At 39.6% G+C, this 20,898-nt stretch overlaps 1 protein-coding gene across 1 annotated transcript in view; it reads right to left on the bottom strand.

The window, feature by feature from the left end:
* The window catches only part of chrm3b (cholinergic receptor, muscarinic 3b), a 61,904-nt gene extending 42,639 nt beyond the window's left edge, over positions 1 to 19,265 (bottom strand). The window contains exon 1 of the mRNA XM_029248610.1: positions 19,027 to 19,265. The gene's annotated coding sequence lies outside the window, so the exon portion shown is untranslated. The remainder of the gene's footprint in view (positions 1 to 19,026) is intronic.
* Positions 19,266 to 20,898: the final 1,633 nt, after the last annotated feature.

The following is a 20,898-nucleotide window of genomic DNA, read 5'->3' as shown; positions in this document are numbered from 1 at the left end:
GATCACTAGTCAGTTGCAAGTGAATTCCAGTAAGATCATTCTTAGGAGGAATGCTATAAACAAGCACTATCATGATATACTATCAAGTATATCAAGTCAAATGTTTGCTGCATATTTTTTTGTTTTATCAAGCCATTAAACAGTCAGTGTGTCTAATAAAATACACTTTTAAAAGTGTCATTTTGGTCATTTGGAACACAGACAATGAGTTAAATCAGATGATATCACCAGTAAGACAAGGTCCAATCTGCAAGAGCAACTTTCTAAATGTGTGCTCTGACTTCCTTGAAGCTTTGAAGTTTGGTAGTACAGGGAGTGCAATATCACATGGTTAAAAGCATACTTTACATACGTCTTTAAAACATATTCCTTCACCATTAAATATTATTGTTAACCACTGTCTGAAAAACAATATATGGAGATAATCCATTAAATAATAATACTAAATATGTTAGCTGATGGTTTTGTTCAAAGCGAATTATGGTATTTTCCCCATTTATGTTGCTGAGAATTTTTTTTACTGCAGTAATTCAGGGTAAGGACCTTCCTCAAGTGCTCTACATGCATTATATTGGAAGTTAAATTAGGAATATTCAGAATTTCATATCTGTGACTGCTACTCCATCTGCTCCCCAATCCACTGGCACTATTTTTAATCTGATGTGTATTTGTAGTATTAAGGCTGTCGACTGAAGAAACGTCTGAATTAAATTTTTGGTACAAGTACTAAAGATCAAACATGTTATCTGACTAAATTTGATTTGCCTGCAAAAATGTACCTCTTTTTCTGTCAGGAGTATCCACACACATTTAAGACACTCCCATTAAAATCTTGTTTCTTCCTTTCAATCCTTAAATAAAGGATTTCTCATTAAATTGGCTGTGTGAGACACACATACTCCAAATATGCCTTTATTTAGTGTAAGTAAACGGTTCTGTGAAAATGCACCCTTTAATTTATACCAGCCAATAAGTTATAATGGAAAAAAAGCACATCTTAAATGAAACATCTGTAATGGGCACATTAACAGAAATAACTTTTGCAAGAATGAGATTAAATGCTACACATTCACTTAGTGAGAAGCACATAGAGTAGGACTTTGATGGCAGATTCCAAGCTGGAAGTTGACAGTAATTTGATATCAGTACTGCAGTTAGCTTTAAGTCCCACAAAGTTTTAGGATGCATAAGTAGTAAATGATTATCAGCACATAAGCATCCTTTTAGAACTTTTTTATGTAACAAATTAGAGATAGAAGTTTCATTTCCTTCCGTATGTGTGCGTTTAAACACACACACACACACAAATAAAATAAATGGCAAACTTTGTAATGTTCATCTATTTCACCATACACTGTCTACTGGAAAGGACTGTTTATGGCATTCAAAGTGATTCATAATTCTGTTTAAGTGCAAAACTGAATTTATATGATATAATAAATACTGGTGGTCCCTGATTTACAATGGGGTTACGTTCCGTGAAACCCAGTGCAAGTCAAAAATATCGTAAGTCGAAAATGCATTTAATACACACCTCTACATGACTGACTGGGAGATGCGGATGCCCAGCATCATGAGTGAGCATCGCATAACATATCGCTTGCCGGGGGGGAACAAAATTCGAAGTAAGACTTTCAGTAGAAACCAATCCCCAGCTCACCATCGTAAAGTCAAAAAAACCGTAAGTCAGGGACCACCTAGACTCAATTCCAGTGAAAAGTTTACAATCTCTTCCATTTGTCGTGTTTAAGTGACATCGTTTTAATATTCTTAAACACATATAAATTAGTAAGTCCCCCTCTTTTTAACAGTATCTTAGGCATAACAATAATACACTGTGCAAAACGTGGTGTAACAGAGTTATGGCCCTGTCTGCACTCACAAACCTGAAATTAGTCTTCAGCTTACATCACTACAAAGATAGGTGGCCCTTTCTGTCTTTCACCATTCCACTAGGGTAACAGAGGTGTAGTCATGTCTAGTTATTCAGATGAATTACACTACATTTTCATGCAGATGGATAGCCTTTGAATTCTCAACTTTTTTTTTTTCTTAAGACTAAAAGGATGCTCTATAAAGAACCAAAGACACAAAACAGTGATGGAGCTTGATTCCAGGGTGGACTCCTCCGCAAGACTAGCACATTGCTAGCTGTGCACATATTTGGATGTCAAATCAGCTGGGTTTATCTACATCTTAAACTTTCTTCTGTTCAGAACTTGACATAGAAAAGTGCAAATGTGGAAACGTGCAACTGACATGTAATTGCTAAGCACTGACAGGATTTATCGTGAGCTGTCAATGAGCTGGGGAAATATGAGTGCATCATTTTGCGGCACTGCCCTGCCTGTTTCCAACACCGGGCTTTTCTTTCCCTTCGCAGAACTAGAAACAGGTCACGTCTGAAATATTTAAGCATTTGCATCTCTCTCCTTCAACAGCTGAAGGATTGATTATTCATGAATGCTACTATACTTCTTGAGCTCCTTTTCAAATTTACAGATACATACTGCAATCTTGCCAGTTTTTACAGGGTCTGAAAGCCCCCTCCAGGCTCTCGGCATTCCAGCTCCCCTGGATTATTCTGGAAGGCTACAAGCAAGCAGGAAAGAACTGTTTTTGAAAATTCTGCACCATTAATGCTCCAATATAATTTTATTACAAAAGTTAATAACCCACACAAACGCACACAGAGATATCGTCTGAAACCGCTTGTCCCAAGCGGTACCACGGCAAGCCGGAGCCTTACCCGGCAACACAGGGCGCAAGGCCAGAGGGGGAGGGGACACACCCAGGACGGGACGCCAGTACATCGCAGGGCACCCCAAGGAGGACTCGAACCCCAGACCCACCAGAGAGCAGGACCCGGTCAAACCCGCTGCACCGCGACACCCCCCAATAACAACCCTTTCCTTAAAATTTTATGATAAAAGCCATAGAAATATGAAGCATGTTGCTAAGAGGCTGCAGCCATATTTAGCATCCAATTGTTTTCAGCATATCAGTTAAATTCTAGGGCAAATTAATTTTATTCCAACTGTTTGCAGTACAATGCAGCCATCAAACCTTATGATTGTTAGCCCTGGACAGTACTTTACTTCTGGAGTTACTATAGTTCCTGAGCATGAGCAGTTAAAAATATGAATCACTTAAAGGCCGTCAAGCAATTTCATACTGCCATCTACGTAACGAATGTACCGAATTAGAGGCTGGACATAGCGAACTGTGATTCATCATTAGCTTCTGCCATGTCTGTTAGGACAAGCAGGTGGCGTAGTGCCTTGAGCCGTTACCTTCCACTTGCAGGACCAAGGTTCAAATCCTGCTCTCACTACCATTGATCATGTTGTATCGCTGAATTGCTCCAGTAAAAACTACCCAGAAGCAGAAACATTTTAAGTAGCTTAGTGTACAAACTTAACATTGTAAGTCACTTTGGAGGAAAGCTTCAGCAAATAAGGGAAAATACAATTTGACATAACACATAATAAAAAACTAAAAGCAGTAAATGAAATTCAAGTGTTGAATGGCTAAATTACAGCAAAAGCAGAATTACACAAAAATTTGCAGAATTTACACAGGAGTCAGGCTTTAAGGATTTAAAAAGGAAAACCAACAAATTGATTTTTTTTCAGTCTGCTGGAAGCATTTTAAGGATTACAGAAATAACAGATGAGTCCTTATTGTTTTTGGAATATAAGTTTTATTTAACCATAACTACCCCTCTGCTTACTGGATTTTACCTGATAAGATGAGGCACGGTGATGACTGAAGTACGTGGATATAAAAATTTGATCACAGGTCACGTCCAATGCTTTCTCACCTCTGCAGTGAATCAAGGTCATGTCGGAAGGTGTGCTATACATTTCATCTTTCTAATAAAATTCAAAAATTGTGCCAAGAACTGATGCATTAGAACAGGTCATCGCTATTGTCCCACTACTCCATTAAAGGAAGCCTCAAGACCAGCTGGCAACTTTTCTGAGCAAATACACTCAGTCTAGACTTCATACAGCTTCAAAAAAGCAACTTGGAGACCTTCATCAAATTATGTGAAACCACAGATGCATTTGCAATAATTCAGATGCCTCGTGATTGTTAATTTAGTCCATGCCTGAACCTACACTAGGATAAAGTACATTGCACTGTACACCTGTGACCACGAACATGGTCTGTAACACAACAACGTGTACCTAGTTTACATCTGCACTTAATTTAGCAGACATTCTCCAAAGCGACTTGAAATAATCGCTAATTATTAGCTGACACCATTTTACAGCCAAGGTGACTTATGGTGTTCGACACACTACAGTATTCAACGTACAGTAGTGTCACAGAGTCAGTCACTCATCTATACACCAGTGCAGCACATACTCTCCCTCTCTAACACACACACACACACACACGGCAATTTAGAGTCACCAGCTCACCTGAAACACGTCTTTAGACTTTGGTCTTCAGGCATGAGCGTAAACTTCTTTTACCAAACAAAAGTGTTGCTGGTAGAACCAAACACTAAAGAAAACCAAACTGTTGGCCATAAAAAAAAAAAAAAAAAAGCACCACCTTATTTCTCTCAAAGTCCATTTATACACAACAAAACATTTTTAGTCGCCTCTCAAGAAGAAATGAGCACCAGGTGTGGCTGAAAACCCACAAGTCTGATGGGTGTTTTGGACTAACCTGTGTGTCACACTGTCCTTTCAAGACCCCAAAGTACACCCAGGAACCCTGCCCATAAACACCAAAGAAGTATAATGAAAACCAGTGGACAATTACGATGCAAGTCAGCATAAATGTTTGGTTGCTAAACGTACTGGACAGTTCTGCTAATCACAAAATGAAATTATAAAAAACTGGAGTGCAGACATTATCCTTTGTTGAAAAGAACAAAATGTGAAATGAAAAAGTGTGTATATGTCAGTGATGTTCTTTTGTCAGCTGAGAGAGGTGAACAGAAATTAGTTCTCTCTACAAGTCTTCAACCCCCCCACAATCACATGCATACAATCTACATCCATAGCACACGTGCACTCTAATATAATAATGACATTATACCAAACCATTTGCGCTTACTCATGTGCTCAAGAGGATTTTTTTTTTTTGTAAACCAAAACATTAATGAAAGTGAAACTGTTTTGATAAAAGGCTGACTGACTGACAAGCAAACTCAAAAAAAAGTTGATAGTTTATTTTCTTTTAGCAATGATAGGGACACCCAAAATATGATCAAATTAAGTGGCAAGTCAAAAAACTGAGTTTGACATTTTGAGTCAGGCTATGCTTTGGGTTAGGGCTTTGCAAATAATGAAAGATTAAATCGCTCACAAGAGGAGCACTGTGGACGCCGGATGACATTTTTTAGAATCTGGGCTATCCACAGATGGACATTTTTGGTATGCCTCTTTGTGAATATATAGCCAGATAATTATTAGTCTACAACCATGCACGCTAATTAGCCTCAAAGCAGCAGTGCCCTTTTGCTGTAACTGACACATGAAGGGGTCAGATTAATCTCTCTGATGTTTCGCCTCTTCCCAGCTTGCAGCAGATCAGCCAGGCAGATGGACACAAGAGGCGACAGTCTTGGTGAACCAGATGCAAAATCCCAAAATCCTCGGTGGATGTTTCTTTGAGTCTGTCGCCCCTGGCCAGCTGATCAAATAGATCCCGTGTGGGAAGGGGCCGCAGCTCCCACTGCACTAATTGATGTGTACCCTCTGCGCACGCTGTGCTCAGTGTACCTTTGCGGGCCCCTGCCGACAATCCCACTGGCTACGTTCTCAGGTAGGGCTTGTGTGTGTCATGCTGCAAGCAGGAGGGCCGGTGGAAGCGACTTCTCCAAGGAGATCATTTACCGACGCTTTTCTGCACCTCCACATGACATTGATATTTCCACCTACTCCCATGCTCAGAGATGCAGAGGGGCCAGTGCGTATTTATACTGCCCCAGGCTGTGATGAGACTAGGACAGTCACCACTGGGAGACAGTACAACCAGCAGTATAATGAAGTATCATCCCACACTTCTATCACTCAAGCATTTAAACAATTAGAGTGCAGCCATTTATCTACCATATTAATAGATAATAGGTAATTTAATCTAATTTGATTATGAATATCAGGAAGGCCCAGAGTGTAATGTTGCTCTTTCTCAGCTCCAGGGTTGTAGTTTTGAATGTCTCTGAAAACTGATGATATTTAGTCCTTCTCAGTGTCATTCAACAACATTTGGACAGCTATGATACAATTTCCCATTGTGATCTGGAGGTTAAGGAAATTTCTGCTGTCAGCAGACCACACCTGCATTGCACATGTCTAACAGTGCAGGGTGACATCGACGCGGCCAGTCACATGTGAAAGAAGTCTGTTGTTCATTGGTATTATCTGTGAAAAGTTACATGCAAAAAGTATCGAACTCTTCTGAAAGCTTCTAGAAGATAATTTAAACGATTTAGATAATGATGATATATATATTGATGAACAGTGATGCTATACTAATGGTGCATATGGTTGTGGTAGCAAACACAGACCTGTGCATAAAACTCCTTTACATCACCATTTAAGTATAAACTTAGAACACAATTTTCTTTTGATTATATTTGATGTGCAACTTTTTTTTCATTTTAGCATAAATAATATAGAAATTCACTAAGGATTTGTTAATTTGTAGATGCTATATTTTAAGGATTTATTGGATCTAAAAGATGAAGCAGAGAAATTTGCAGCAATTTCCAGAAGGGTCATGTATATAAAACAATTTTTTTTTTTTTTTTTTAAATAAAGGTTTCATAAAGTAAACTTATGAATGTGTGCATGGGCTGGCTTGAGGAAGATGGAGGCTGTGTGTCGAACTCATATGAATAACTAGAACGCTAAAGCACAGTAGTACAGAACACAGGGCCCAGAAAGAGGAGAGGCCCAAAACACAACCGATAGTGTTGGTACACAGATCCTACAATGCACTATATCACAGTCTCTCTCACAAAGCCATATGCTGCAATTCTCAGATGCGTTCTCAGCTTATTGTGCCCAACCTAATGTTCCAGGCCTACACCCATGCCACAGACCAGATATTTGAAAAGCCAGGCGGATTAATGATAGGTGTCACATGTAATAACAGTCGAGTGAATGTGTGAAAACCACAAGTATACCGTCCACAACATACTTTACAATGGAGTTTCCCGTTTAAGTAAATTGTCTTTAATAAATGGACCTCGAATCAGGCTAAGAAGCATTTTCATGTGCATAAAGTATCATTTACACTGTACTTCCATCACATGCATTTACATGGCCATCAGTACCAGCTTCCTTGTCACAGCAATTCTACAGTAAGTGGTGAAATGCAGATTGTGGAGAACTTCACCGGAAGTCCTCTAGTTTGCAAAACAGGAACAAACGGGGAAAAAGCCAGACACACACAACTCTATTGGGATTCCATTTAGTTTTCAGCATGCATACAAAATATTGTGTTGGCAGTGGTTAAGGAATACAATTAAGAGGCAATACATTATTAAAATAACTAAACATTAATTAAACCATCTACTAAAAAAAGTCTAAAGTGGTATTTTACTTATTTAATGTAAGCTACTTGGATAGCCACTCTAAATTGTCATTAAGAAGATAGCCACTAAACTAAATGAAGAAACTCAAAGGAAACATATGGGAGGCGCTTCCTGCAGCATCTGGATTCTAGGAGATTTTTTTTATAAATGTAAAAGATGCCAATTAGCTGAAAAGAAGCCAAAACATGGCCAGATGGCTATTTTATTACATATATCTGTGGTTGACAACCAGTCAATAAAAAAGAAGCTCAATTTTCACTACATTTTAAATCCTTAATTTCCACACAAAATATCCTCACAGCTCACAGATGGAAAGAGACCACTGTTGGACCATCAATGGGATACACTAAGGTTCTCTGGTTTGTTAATGTAGGGCATGGAAGGTTCTTGATGACTAATTCAAAACTGACTAACGATCAATCATTACGCATCAGCCCATTTACCTTTATAAAAGAACAACCAGTGTTCTCTGCAGAAAACTCCCTCAATAAGGATTGCGAATAAATAATGTAAGAGACGCACACTAAACATGAGCGAGACCTCAGCCCACGTTCTGTCAAGCCGATCTGGTTGGCTAACAAGCTTGTTTATTAGCACTGAATGGAAAAAAAAGTGTTACGGCACAAATGGGTTTGTTTAAATTAAAAAATAATTGCACTGGACACAAATGAACAAACATGTAAAAAATAAAGTTTACATAAGCAGTATGAAATTAAACACTGCAGAAAGTCAGCCAGAACAGCACATGGAAAAATATGAAAAACTCTAGAAAACAAAACTGTGAGGAGAAAACCTCCATGAAGGCAGTTTTGAGGAGATGGCACTATTTCTCTGCTCTGTACTCTGCCCCAACGGGCTCATGGTTTTGAAAGGCTTCCAAAAGTAGGTTTCGCTTGTTTCTTCAGTGTGTTTCAATCTGAAATGCTGTACAGTGCGACTGGTGCGCTCAAGGTTACACCACTCACCAGCTATCCATTTCGCCGGTGGTCCTGAAGTTTTGAGGCTACCCGGGTCTCGAAGACAAGTAGTACTCAGCAAGCAGGAGTCGACAGACAGAATGCAGCCACTCTTCAGCTCAGCGAGTCACTTGCTTTACAGTCGAGGTCAGAGAATAGCTGATTCAGCAAGACTCAGACACCATGATACTTCTGTGAACCCTCATTTAGTACAAGGGTACTGTACCACGTGATTTGATGGACTACGTCAATTGGTTAAGTGTTTGAAATGATTGTTTCTGGCAAATGATGCCCTTGTTTTTGACATTATTGTGTTACCATTCCAGGGGGCAGGGGCTTTGGCCAGGGCCTGCTGTGTGGTGGATCTGTGGTTTGAGTCCTGCTTGGGGTGCCTTGCGGTGGACTGGTGTCCCATCCGGGGTGTGTCCCCTCCCCCTCCATCCTTGCACCGTGTTAGGCTCCGGTTGGCTGCAACCCCGCTCGGGACAAGTGGTTTTACATATTGTGTGTGTGTTACCATTTGGCTTTGTATTCTTTTTGCTTTGCATTCTTCATTCAACTTGGTATTACAAATTACATCTGTACTTTGGGGTTATTAAGCACAGGGTTACTCCTTTAGTTCTTCAGATAATTTAAACAGTGAAACTGGAAGAAACATTTTCTTATGCCATAAAAAAATACATCTGCAGATTTACATATGCCAGAATATTTCTGTTTTGAAAGTGTACATGTAATGCCAGGTTCTGCTGTTTTTTTGTGTACTAAAGAAAAATTCTCTCAACATATCTAAGAGAGCAAAACAGAATCCCAGCATGTAAAAATCTTTGCAGATATCAATTCAGGCTGCGGGGGTGCGGTGGCGCAGTGGGTTGGACCACAGTCCTGCTGTTCGGTGGGTCTGGGGTTCAAGTTCCGCTTGGGGTGCCTTGCGACGGACTGGCGTCCCGTCCTGGGTGTGTTCCCTCCCTCTCTGGCCTTACGCCCTGTGTTACCGGGTAGGCTCCGGTTCCCCGTGACCCCGTATGGGACAAGCGGTTCTGAAAATGTGTGTGTGTGTGTGTGAAATTCAGGCTGCCATGAGAAAATGTTTTTCATTTTAATAATGAGAAGACTATGAAGATGATTCTCGTGAGCACAGCCAGGCTAAGGTTAGCTTCGAGTATAGCGGTCCTATTTCGCCTTGACGCTGCGGTCACGGTGATAAAGTGGACCATGTTCCACTCCAGTTGAAAATTTCCTGTGCACAAGGATTTCTCATCTGCACCAACCACAGACGTGTAATTAAACACCGCCAAGAGTCCCATGATCAATCTTGCATTTTTCTTCAAGGGTAAGCAGTATTGTGCAATGTCAGAAATGGTGAAAAAACTGGCAAAATGTGATTTTCAAATGTTTAAATTATCCAGACACCCCTCCTGTTTATGATGTTAGCTGGGCAACTTTCCAGGAAATGCAAAAATACAGAATTACAGAATTCATTAACTGGACAGAAAATGACTCACCGTAATTGCTTGTTAAATAATGTTCATGAAAATAATATGTATGTGTCCATGTGTTTGTGCACAATAAATTAATAAAATTTGTATGTCGATCCTTCGGTTCAGTTGTTCCTCTTTATGCAAAACTGTAGACTCCTCAGGCACTGTGGAGAACACATTCCTCTTTTTGCCTGCTAAACGAAATTAGTTTTCAGAAGCAACAAAACGTTTGAAACAAAATAATGAAATCCTTATATGCATTTGTATGTAGAATTTTATCAAATCAGTGTGTTGGGCCTAGGTCTGTGTGTTTAGAAAAATCTTCTAGCAACTCTAGACCGTAACAATAACACACATTGTTCCCCCTTTGAAAAATCAATATCAATGTCAATATATAAAATACATAGTACATGTGAGGAAATGAACTAGAGAATCCCTTTCCGGCAAAGTTAAGATGTAACGAAGAGCCCTGAAGGTAGACCAAGACTTCAAAAACCAAATACATACGAAGCTGTAGTCAATTTCCCTCCAGAGAACAATGTCACTTAAAAGTTCTTGTTTCTCTGCCACAAGAAATGAGTCTGAAGGCCTGAGAACTCATTGAAGTTTCGGGACATATGCCGTTAGATGTACTCTGACCGAAAAAAGCTATATGAGAAATCCATTATTTCTTTCAATGAAATTAAACTGCACTCCTATCCAGCGAAACAGTTTCCGTTATTGTTCTTATCAAATGGTCAATTACATAACTGTAAACGGGGAAATGCCAAGAGTCAAGGCGTATACATAAATAGTAAACAAGAATAGACATATCTTTGCAATGCAGTGCTGGATTACTGATGTTTGGAAGCGCTTACAGCATTGTAGAACCTTAGGGCTGGGCTAGTTCACTGTGCAAACCCCAAAAGCTGAATTTTTTCTTCCCAGGAAAGCAACCTTAACTGCACCTCTGGTAGACTATCCCGTCTGAGCGGGAAATCAGGGCGATTAAAATTTAGACAGAAATTTTACCTAAAAATATATTACTGGCATAGTGGAAAAAAAAACACATTAGAAAAGAGGCAATTCCAGGGCTTGATTAAAATGTTAAACAATATTGAACAAGCTTTAGCATTGTTAGAATATTAAAATATGTATGTTTTAACATAGTCAGAATATACATAAAAGTTACAGTAAGAAACTGTTTCCAGACATGAATTTTAAATAATGTGGAGGCAAACTACATGCACACTCACAAGTTTAAACTTTCATACTGTAGTGAAGCACCCAAAGTGAGGACTTAACTACAGTGGCACTGCTAAAAAAAAGTTACTTCAAAACACACATTTACACATTCTCTACTAACACTTTCAGGGACAGAGGAAAAATTAGAAATAAATTGTTTTGACTGTAGTGAACAGACCAAAGGTTAAAAACATTCAACTTGAACATACTTGTAGCACTTGTCTTCCACTTTTATATCTGGCCGTGCTGACCACCCACCATAATAAACATTCGTGATCTGTTTCAAAGCGTTTCACCATGCTGCTCTTTAATTCTCATCCAAAATAAACACTGCAAAGCAATAATCCAAAGTTTCACCCCTGAAACACATTAACATCTTGAAACAGTTAAAACTGAAGATTTTAGGAAACACTCGAAAGATAAATTGGATGTTTGATAAATTAATGCTTCCTGGGCTGCATACAGGGAATATGCGAAATTATGATTCTTGGAAATCTTCAGAAAAGAACTTTTAAAAGAAAATCTTCCTGTATTAGAGTTCTTTTCCTGCTTAAGGACATTGTGAAAGATTTTTAAAAGAATGATTTAACAAAAACTATAGAGAAACTGGATCATAGAAAAGACACATACAATAGCAATTAAGAATTTTTGTTAGCAATTATATTTGTTATGTCATGAAAAACACCTATGAAGGGCACTGTCCATCTCAATGCAGTGTCATGCAAGGACTAAGAAAGCACCGCTGGGGAAATCACACCCACCGTAACTGTGAGGCAGGCAGTCTGCTGCCAAACACAACGCATGACCCCTCTAGGAAGTGAGTGACCTGTACGATGATCACAGAGATTGACAATTAGTGCCCTGTTCACCCTTCCACCGTGAGGTTCCTCTCTCGAAGCACCAGGTCCTTGCGTACACTACTTAAGGCCGAAGATCACAGCAAATCAAACTAAAGAGACCTTAATGTATGTCTATTTTCTAGTTTTTTTTTTTTTTTTTTTAAACTGCCTATAAAAACATAAGCAGCATTTTTATTTACTGAATTTACATTTATTTTCTTCAAAGCAATGTACAACTCAGTGAAGAAAGTATTTCACAACAGATAAAGAGCTTTAGATGCTGATACACAGTGAATATAGCTGACACACAGCTATAGAATTAAGTCAGCAAATACAAACGTGATCGTGACTGATGGTGAAATGCAAATTTACATGGCTGGTAGGAGATCGGGAATATAGCAGGTGCGAAAGAGACCTTTGTCAGATGCTGAAACAGATTCAGCAGCTTTGAGTGAGAGTGGAAGTTCATTCCACTACATTGGGGCTAAAACCAAGAACCTGTGGAGTTTCGATTTTAGGCAATCTTTGAATGAGCCCACCAAGCAGTCCAAGGAAGAGGAGCACAGCACTCTTGCTGGGGTGTACAGTATCAACATGTTTTGTAGGCATCAGGGTACACATCCTTTGACCATCTTGTAAGCCTTAACAGAATTCTTTAACACGCCACATTAAATGTATTAAGCACTATTATCAAGCATTCAATATACAAGTTGTTTTTAACGTTCTCCATTTTCACATAATACGTCATATGGCACTGTTTACACAAAAATAAGAAGTGTTTAAGACAAGTACAGCAAACCCTGAAAAACAGACTGACAGGGGCCATCCCAAAGAAACAAGGTGTTTTTTTTTTAGTCCAAAAAAATTAAAAAAAAATTTAAAAAGACCAACCAAGAGTGCCCATGTGGGCATGTGTTTGGTTCTATTATTAACACTGCATGAATTTTCCACAAAGGAGAGCGTGAACCCAAATTTGGGAAACCTGGAGAGGAAAGCACTGGATACGGGCAGTTTGAGAAAGTCTACACAAGCACAATTAACATCTCAGTGCCTGAGGCTACAGGATTACACTGAGCTCTGACAGATTCGCACCGCAGCCATTGTCATATAAGGGCAGTTTGCAAGGAACCTTGATTGCGGCACTAATTGATTTATTTCACCACATAAAACACAGTGAGAGGGAGAGAGGGACTAACATACTTCTATAAATCAAGTCCCCTTAACCCTATACTTACAAAATAGAGCTCCACAAAAGGAATGTGACATTCTAGGAGAATGCTCATTATTGGATTTTTTTTTCCCCTTAAGTACTACATAATCTGGCAGACAGTTTTACCATGATACATATTTTACCTTACAGAGTGAAGCACTGTGCTAAGGGCACAGTTTATTAAAACTTGTCACAATCACATTTATCTAAGCATTACCCATCACACATGCTTCTACAACCCTCCATGTGCTCCATGATACCAGAACAAAATTAATTCATACATGAAAAAAAGCTGTTTTGGCAAACATGACAGGTGTATTTTTTTGTATTTACTGAACAAAAAACACTTTAATAAAGTGCTATCAAACTGTGTAATCATCAATATGATATGCTCTACATCTGCTGGTTCACTACACATCACAGCCTAAATTCTTACTGTGACAAGACCCACCAAGGTTTGGTGGTAGTGTCTTTTCTAACTCATTCTGCTGGGGGAATCTCAGGGTACTGAAAGTTTATGAATAAAACCCACCAAAAGATAATTAGGAAAACCATGTTCTGACTGACCTTTTCAGGAAAGAGCCAATAATATATTTACATATTAAGGGCACACACAGTATGTACAGTTAAAATATTATTTCAATTTTATTTCTGTCAGCCAAATCTCCAACACTTGGCTACATCCATATCTCTCTTTCTCTGTTTAAAGGTGAAATGGCACAAGGACTTTGGGTGTCAGAGGAAAACAAAAAAAACTATATGAATGACTGACTGAATTAGTGGTATCACAACAAAAAACAATTTCAAGATAAACTAGCTTAATTAAAAAATAGTTTTGCTTATAAATCTCTTCTACAATGCATACAAAGAGGTGCATGTAGTATTAGGACAGCCACTAGTAATTATTGCTACTAACATTGTAATATTAGTTACAATATTTTGTAAACAGAGTAGGGGAAATAATGCATTTGGATGTGATGACCTATTTAGACTTTAGAAAAAATTCTAGAAAAGTCACTGTATTTTCCACATGTATATGACAGCATATAGAAACAATGTTTAAAAAATCTGCAATGTATAAATAAAAACTGTTGAAAAAACAGGTGAAAAGTTCAGCTGTGTATATAATTACATAATTTAACATGAGCCATATAAGCAGAGCAGAAGGGATGCAAAGAGGGGAAACTGACATATAAACTGTCCAGAACCCGAAAGAAATGTGTCCAAGTGAGACTTAGTTTTAAAAGAGTCGTTAAAATGTAACGACTGAAATTTCCATAGCTACTTATGTAGATACATAAATAGCAAAAGTGCAACAGTGTGTTCAAAAGAGAAGGATGAGAAATTTTGAAGTCATTTAACCACTATGAATTTTAATATTCTGTACTGTATTTCCTTTGTGACATAAAAAATGAATAAAAACGGTCTTGAATTTAACCCATTTCTATTTCTGTCACACATATGCAACAATTTCTGGAGTCTCAGGCTTGAAAGAAGAGTCTGAATTACCTCTATTAAAATGGAAATGCACCAGACTTTGTTGGTATTCGTGGCTTTAAAATGTATAATGTATTTAATAAAAATACTGACAATCCTGCAGAAATCATCTGTGCAACACACACAACTGGTTCTGAACACTGTAGTACACATAATAAACATTTTGGTTGTAAAAGCACAGAATGCATTACAATGTAGGATATGTGTTGAGCTCCAGCTGACAGATGACATTACTGAACATGGTGAGAAAAGCCCTGAACATACTGAAAGACTGATTCTGTACTTTTTAAAAATCACCAGATGTATCGAGATGAAGTCCTTCACTGGTGACTGGAAGACCCTTGAGGTCAAGAGACTACAGGAATATAAGGCGCCTTTAACTAAATGATCATTAAGGAAAGCAACAGAGGCAGCTGGATGTTAAAAAAAAAAAAAAAATGCTTCTGTTAGTCATTTTGAATAACAACCTTTCATTTAGTTTGAGAAACCGTCCTACTGTTCCCCAGCTCTTTTTTGAAGCCATCCTGTACAAATTAAACATGTGGTATTGAACTAAAACACAACACAAAGGCAGTCCATAATTAATCCGTAAATACAACTCATTATCAATGACTGTGTGTAAGGTTGCAGTGGTCTAAGGCTTATCCCGGAGGGATAGGGTGTGAGCGAAGGAGGCCAGCCCACTGCAGGGCAATCACAGACCCCCTCATTCTTTCATTTGTACATACAGCCGACACATTAAGGGCTGGAGTCAAACCCAAATCCAAAGCTACAGTCCAGGAACACCGTGGCAACAGCACCAGCAAAAACAGGTACAAAACTTTATGCCAGAACTACACAGAGTAGGACGACCTGAGAAGTTTGAGGATAAAAATGACGCTCCAAAACGCATTCCTACATACTGAGCAGACACTATATTCATTAGTAGGGTATTACTATATTTTTCTCAACATCAGCTCAACAAACTGAGCTCACTGGGCCTGTGGCGTTCACAACATCGGCAGATCTACAGAGCCCGTTCTGCTTATCAGCAGTGGAACAGTGAGTCACAAGAACGTGTATGCGATACAAACGCAGGGCTGTCTGTATGCAGAAATACTTAACCGAATCTGGTATAGCAGGTTACTAACTCGATACTAAACATGGGGATTTTTGAGGTACCTGTGGCTTAAATGTGAAAAACCCAATGGTTCACTATCAAAGTCACCTGACATAATGTTTACACAGAGAGACAGACAAATCTGTTTATATCTGGAGGGTGATAATTCCCACATTAACAGACATATAAGATGCAAGCTGACACTGGCTCATTGTCACATCATAAGGAATGCTGCATATATGAAAATAAATCAGGGCATAAATCCTTTCGCATTAAAACTAGCTGGCACTTGAAATGCTAGCACTTTGGAGAAAGTCCAACCCTTACAAACAAGCACCAAGGCTGTCAGACCTTCCAAACACAACATGCTCCTTCAGTGTGTCACAAGCCATCAAATGAAGCCTTGTTTAATTTTCAGGACAGGTATTTTAACACTGCTATTATCTGACATTAGTCTGTTGATGCTAGACAAGACAACACTGTGGGACAACTTGCTCAAATTAGAAAGAAAGAAAAAAAATCACGTCATTACTTCATCTCCACGGCAACAATACAGAGGATCAAGTCAGCTGTGAAGCACTATTATGAGTTTAATATACCTGTTACAAAGTAAAATTAATCAATACATGTAGTGTATTTCAAACACTAAATCCTCCACCTGAAAGATGTACTGTTGAGGTGCATATCTGGCCACAGGGAGACTCAAAACTCCAGAGCACTTTTCCGCATCGCTAGACCAAGGCCTCTTAGCGAGGCTTCAGGATTGCTATAGTCTGCCGTCATGCTGCCAACATCATATCAAGATGCTTGCAGACAGTTCTCAAACTCAGACTAAAAGTACAGCAGGTAGAACTGTGGTTAAGGACATGAATTTGTAACCCAAAAGTTGCTGGATCTACCTCTCCTCCCTTCTACTGCAGTTAATACCCTTGAGAGAGATACATCATTGCTAAAGTTAAAAATACAAAGTTGTATAACTGGGTCAAATGCTGGAAGGTGCTATTATTATTGTTAGTTTTGATGATTATGAAGGAGTAGATGCTGTCATTCAAAGCAATATCACCGGTAAGTTCTTTTGCTACTGCAGAAGAGCTCAACGTTCATATCAACTTGGGAATTAAAACACCCGAATGCCTCATCTTCGTGTCTACATAAGCTGTTTTCCATAATGGCATTTACTTTAGACTGAGCTCATCCACCTCCTTTCATTTTATAGTGTGAGAGTGACACAGAGTGTGTTCCACTGACATACAGATGAGTGACCCAGTGTAATTAGTGTATCTAGCTGTTTAAGTCACCACGGTGAATAAGGTGTGTGGGCTGATAACACTACATAGAGTTCACTGGAAGTCACTTTGGAGAAAAGCATCTGCTAAGTAAATAAATGTAAATTTTAATCTGCAATTAACTAAATTAAAACAAATGATTTTACAAAAACTGACCAAAAATGATCTGTGCATAATCTGTGCACTTTCACTGCCCCATTATCATCTTGACAAGCACTGCTCATAATACCCCCCCCCCCCCCCCGCCAAAAATTATTAAATATTTGTAGTTATTAATTAGCTGGGCATTTACCCAAAATTACTTGCAGTATTTGGCACATTTTACACAGAATGGTGTTTTCACTAGAACTGAGGGTAAGGATGTTTAAAGGTACTACAGCAGCAAGGAGGAACTGGTCTTGAATCAACACCCTTCTGATTACAAGTTCTTTACTGCTATACTACCTACTGCACCATAAATCATGACCTGAGTCTCAGTTTCTGAACATTTTCTTTGAAGAAAAGTTCAACCATTGCCAAGAAAGCAACAGAGCCACTTTTTAAGTAGAAAACAGTTTAAAAGACCCACAATACACACAGAGCAGTTATTGAAGATGCTACATCATCAGTTTGTGTAACAGAAGTTTGGGGGGGGGGGGAAGCAGACCAATGCAAAAATTTCAATACATTTTTAATAAACTCTACATCACTGCCAGGCCCAAGAGCATAATTTATTGACCCAAAAATAAACCACACAAGAAATATATTGTTCATTATCATAAAGGCATTGTAGTTTAATTCAAGGTTCAGGTCAATCCATTATCGCTGTGTCAGGACATTGAGCTGCTCCTACAAAACCATGTACAAATCACTATGGTATTGTGCCTGGTTTTCATGGCCCAGTGCACCAAATATGAAGAATGATCAGGATGCAGAATCATCTCCAGAACCCAATGATGAACTGAGCTGCGTTGTAACCGAATCATCATGTGTGTTCTGTCCATTAAATGACCCAAAACAGGACACTTTCTCCCCGGCATGATTAGAACTATTACCGCTGAATAAATATATCTTTGTTTTGAATCAGTAATTTGTTAAGTTAAAGTACTGCACAAACATACATACACAGAGACACACAGAAACCGCTCGTACCAAACCGGGGTCGCGACTCGCGTACTACAATTTGGGGGGGGATTTTGGTCACTTATTAAATCATGATCAAACACAACCGCAATCATTCCTCTCTCTCTCTCTCTCTCTCTCTCTCTCTGACAGACACACACACACAAACTGGAGGACAAGAGCATTTGCTCCACCGATAGATAACAGTAATTAATTACACTAATTATTACACACGTCACAACGCAAAAATACTCCGCGGCACTGATGCCTAGAGAGGGTGGTGCTTCCCAGATATATGAGTCTAATTAATTTCCATGTTGTACATCCCACATCACTGGAGATTTAAACCCAGTTGCCCCAGACCGCGTGAAGCCCCTACTTAACAGCGAAAAAGCGATGACCGCGGTGGGGAGGAAGGGGGGTTGGGGGCACTACAACCTCTCAATGCACAGCTCCGGACCGCTCTCTATTACCATGTTAAAACCCTGACGAAGGTTCAGGTCTTATCACTTACTACACTCGTGCACTTTTATGTTCCATTCTGGCATTATGACAGACAATTTGCTGTCGATTGTTTTAGTCACTCCTGGCGAGACAAGGAAGGAGGGCGCATTTTTTACGTCAGTTAAGTTCATTTGAAGTAAAATTCCGTGAAAAGAGCAAAAGTTGCACAAGACCTGACAGAACACTGGCCACGAATAATATGAAAGAGTAAAATAGGACCTTGACTGGTGCGTTTCTAGAGAGAACGCGAAGGAAGAGCCGCTCTTACCTCCGAGACGTCGTGGAAACACACAGCGGCGCTTCTGCTCTGGTGTTCGCGCCTTCGCGGTGCTGCTGCTGCTCGCCGGCGCCGTCTGAGGTAAAGTTAGATCCAGCCGGCGTCGCCAGTATGGCACCGTCCGTCCCCACTTCGCTCCGGCCCGGTGCAGTCAGGTCAGGTCCACTTCGGTCCACAGGGTAAAGTACGGTAAGGTAGAGCAGCCCCCCACAGCGCCTCCTCAGCGTCCCGTCCTGCCGCTGCTCCACCGATCAATTAAAGCACCGGCGGAATTCTCGAGCGCGTTGCCCCACCTGCTTCCTCCTGATTGGCCGAGGTGTGTGTGACGTCACAGCAGGTGGAACACCTCACAGCACATGGAACGTATCTCTAACTGCGCGTTTTCAACATACAGTATTAAGTAATAGGTATTAACTGCGCAATACAGTAACACCAGCCTAATAGCACTAGACCTTGCGTTTGGATTATTATTATTATTATTATTATAGTGTCTTTCAATTGCTACAACGCAATGCTTTTGATTGCAGTGCAGTGCAGGGCCAGGGGTGAGAGAATAAGAATACAAATGTAGTTGAGTCGTCAGCACAAGCTCTGCCTCTTAGAACTGAACAAAAATCATGATTAACTGCCATTAATATGTCTTTAATGGAACTTCATAAAGAAAACTGCGTCTGGTTTTCTTTTCCCTTAGTACAAGGTACTGAGTGTGTATGTACTGTAGTGTATTTTAGTCAACTTATTTATTTAATGATTACTCTGTGATTGTCTACTGTTCATTGCCTCTGTACAGCTACATTTAAGGAAACTGGAACGAAATAATAAAATAAACATGTTGCTTTTTCAGTTATTATTATGATTTAAATGACCGATTCTTCGAGGCTGCTTACGCTGACAAATAGACAAAAGGATTTTTATAATGATTTACTCATGTACATATACAGTACATAATGGTGTACTTACCATATCAGCCCAGGGTAAGCACCTTGATCAAGGGTACAAAAGCATATATTTGAACAAAGAACCTTAGAGGCTCAACATGGCACCTGCTGCCAGTCGAGGTAATAATACATTTTATTCAGAAAGTTTCACTGCAGCACTGAAAGTTGTAATGAACCGTCTTATTGATAACACACAGCGTACAGTACAGTGTGTGACGTTGTGTCCCAGGAGCTGGACCTCAGAAAAACGCATTCATAAAGAAAGTGGTTAAAACAATGAGTCCTGCAATTTGCAGTAGTGACCACATCACCTGCTGGTGTGAAGCACTGAGATTGGGTGGAAGCCAAGGATGGGAGCACTGGGCATTCTCTTAATCTGAAATCACTGCGTGAGTACAGCACTGCGCTGACATATTGATATATTAACATTTATGCTCCTCTCACACATTTTGTCCAAAAGCTTCCAAAGTGAGATAGAGTTCTACATTATTACAGCCAAAGCATGTTTATTAATTCATACTGCAGTGCTGTATTTTGCTTTTTTTGTGTGAAGCTATATTAGGAATCATGGTGACCCTTAAAGATGGGGTCGCTGTTGATTTGTAACCCTCATCATCAGGACCACGGAGCTCGCTGGACATCGAGGGATGATCGCCGGTGGTGAGAGCAGCAGCTCCATGAGAAAAACACATCAACAGTACAGCACCCCACACTTCCTCTCGGTGGGCTTGCGAAACGCAGGCACAGTACCGCAGGAACAGGTAAAATAACATAGTTCACCTCTGTTTAAACAATCAGATCCTTCCATAGCAGGTAGGCTGGACCTGCTCACAACAGCGGAACGCCACACCAATCTATTATCTTGATCACACAGCTGGAACACCGGTGAGATTCCAACCCAGGTCTCACGGCAGGTTTTTTCTTC

This window comes from Scleropages formosus, chromosome 24 (assembly GCF_900964775.1).
Source record: "Scleropages formosus chromosome 24, fSclFor1.1, whole genome shotgun sequence".
NCBI lineage: Eukaryota > Metazoa > Chordata > Actinopteri > Osteoglossiformes > Osteoglossidae > Scleropages > Scleropages formosus.
This window is presented reverse-complemented; position numbering and strand designations above follow the sequence as displayed.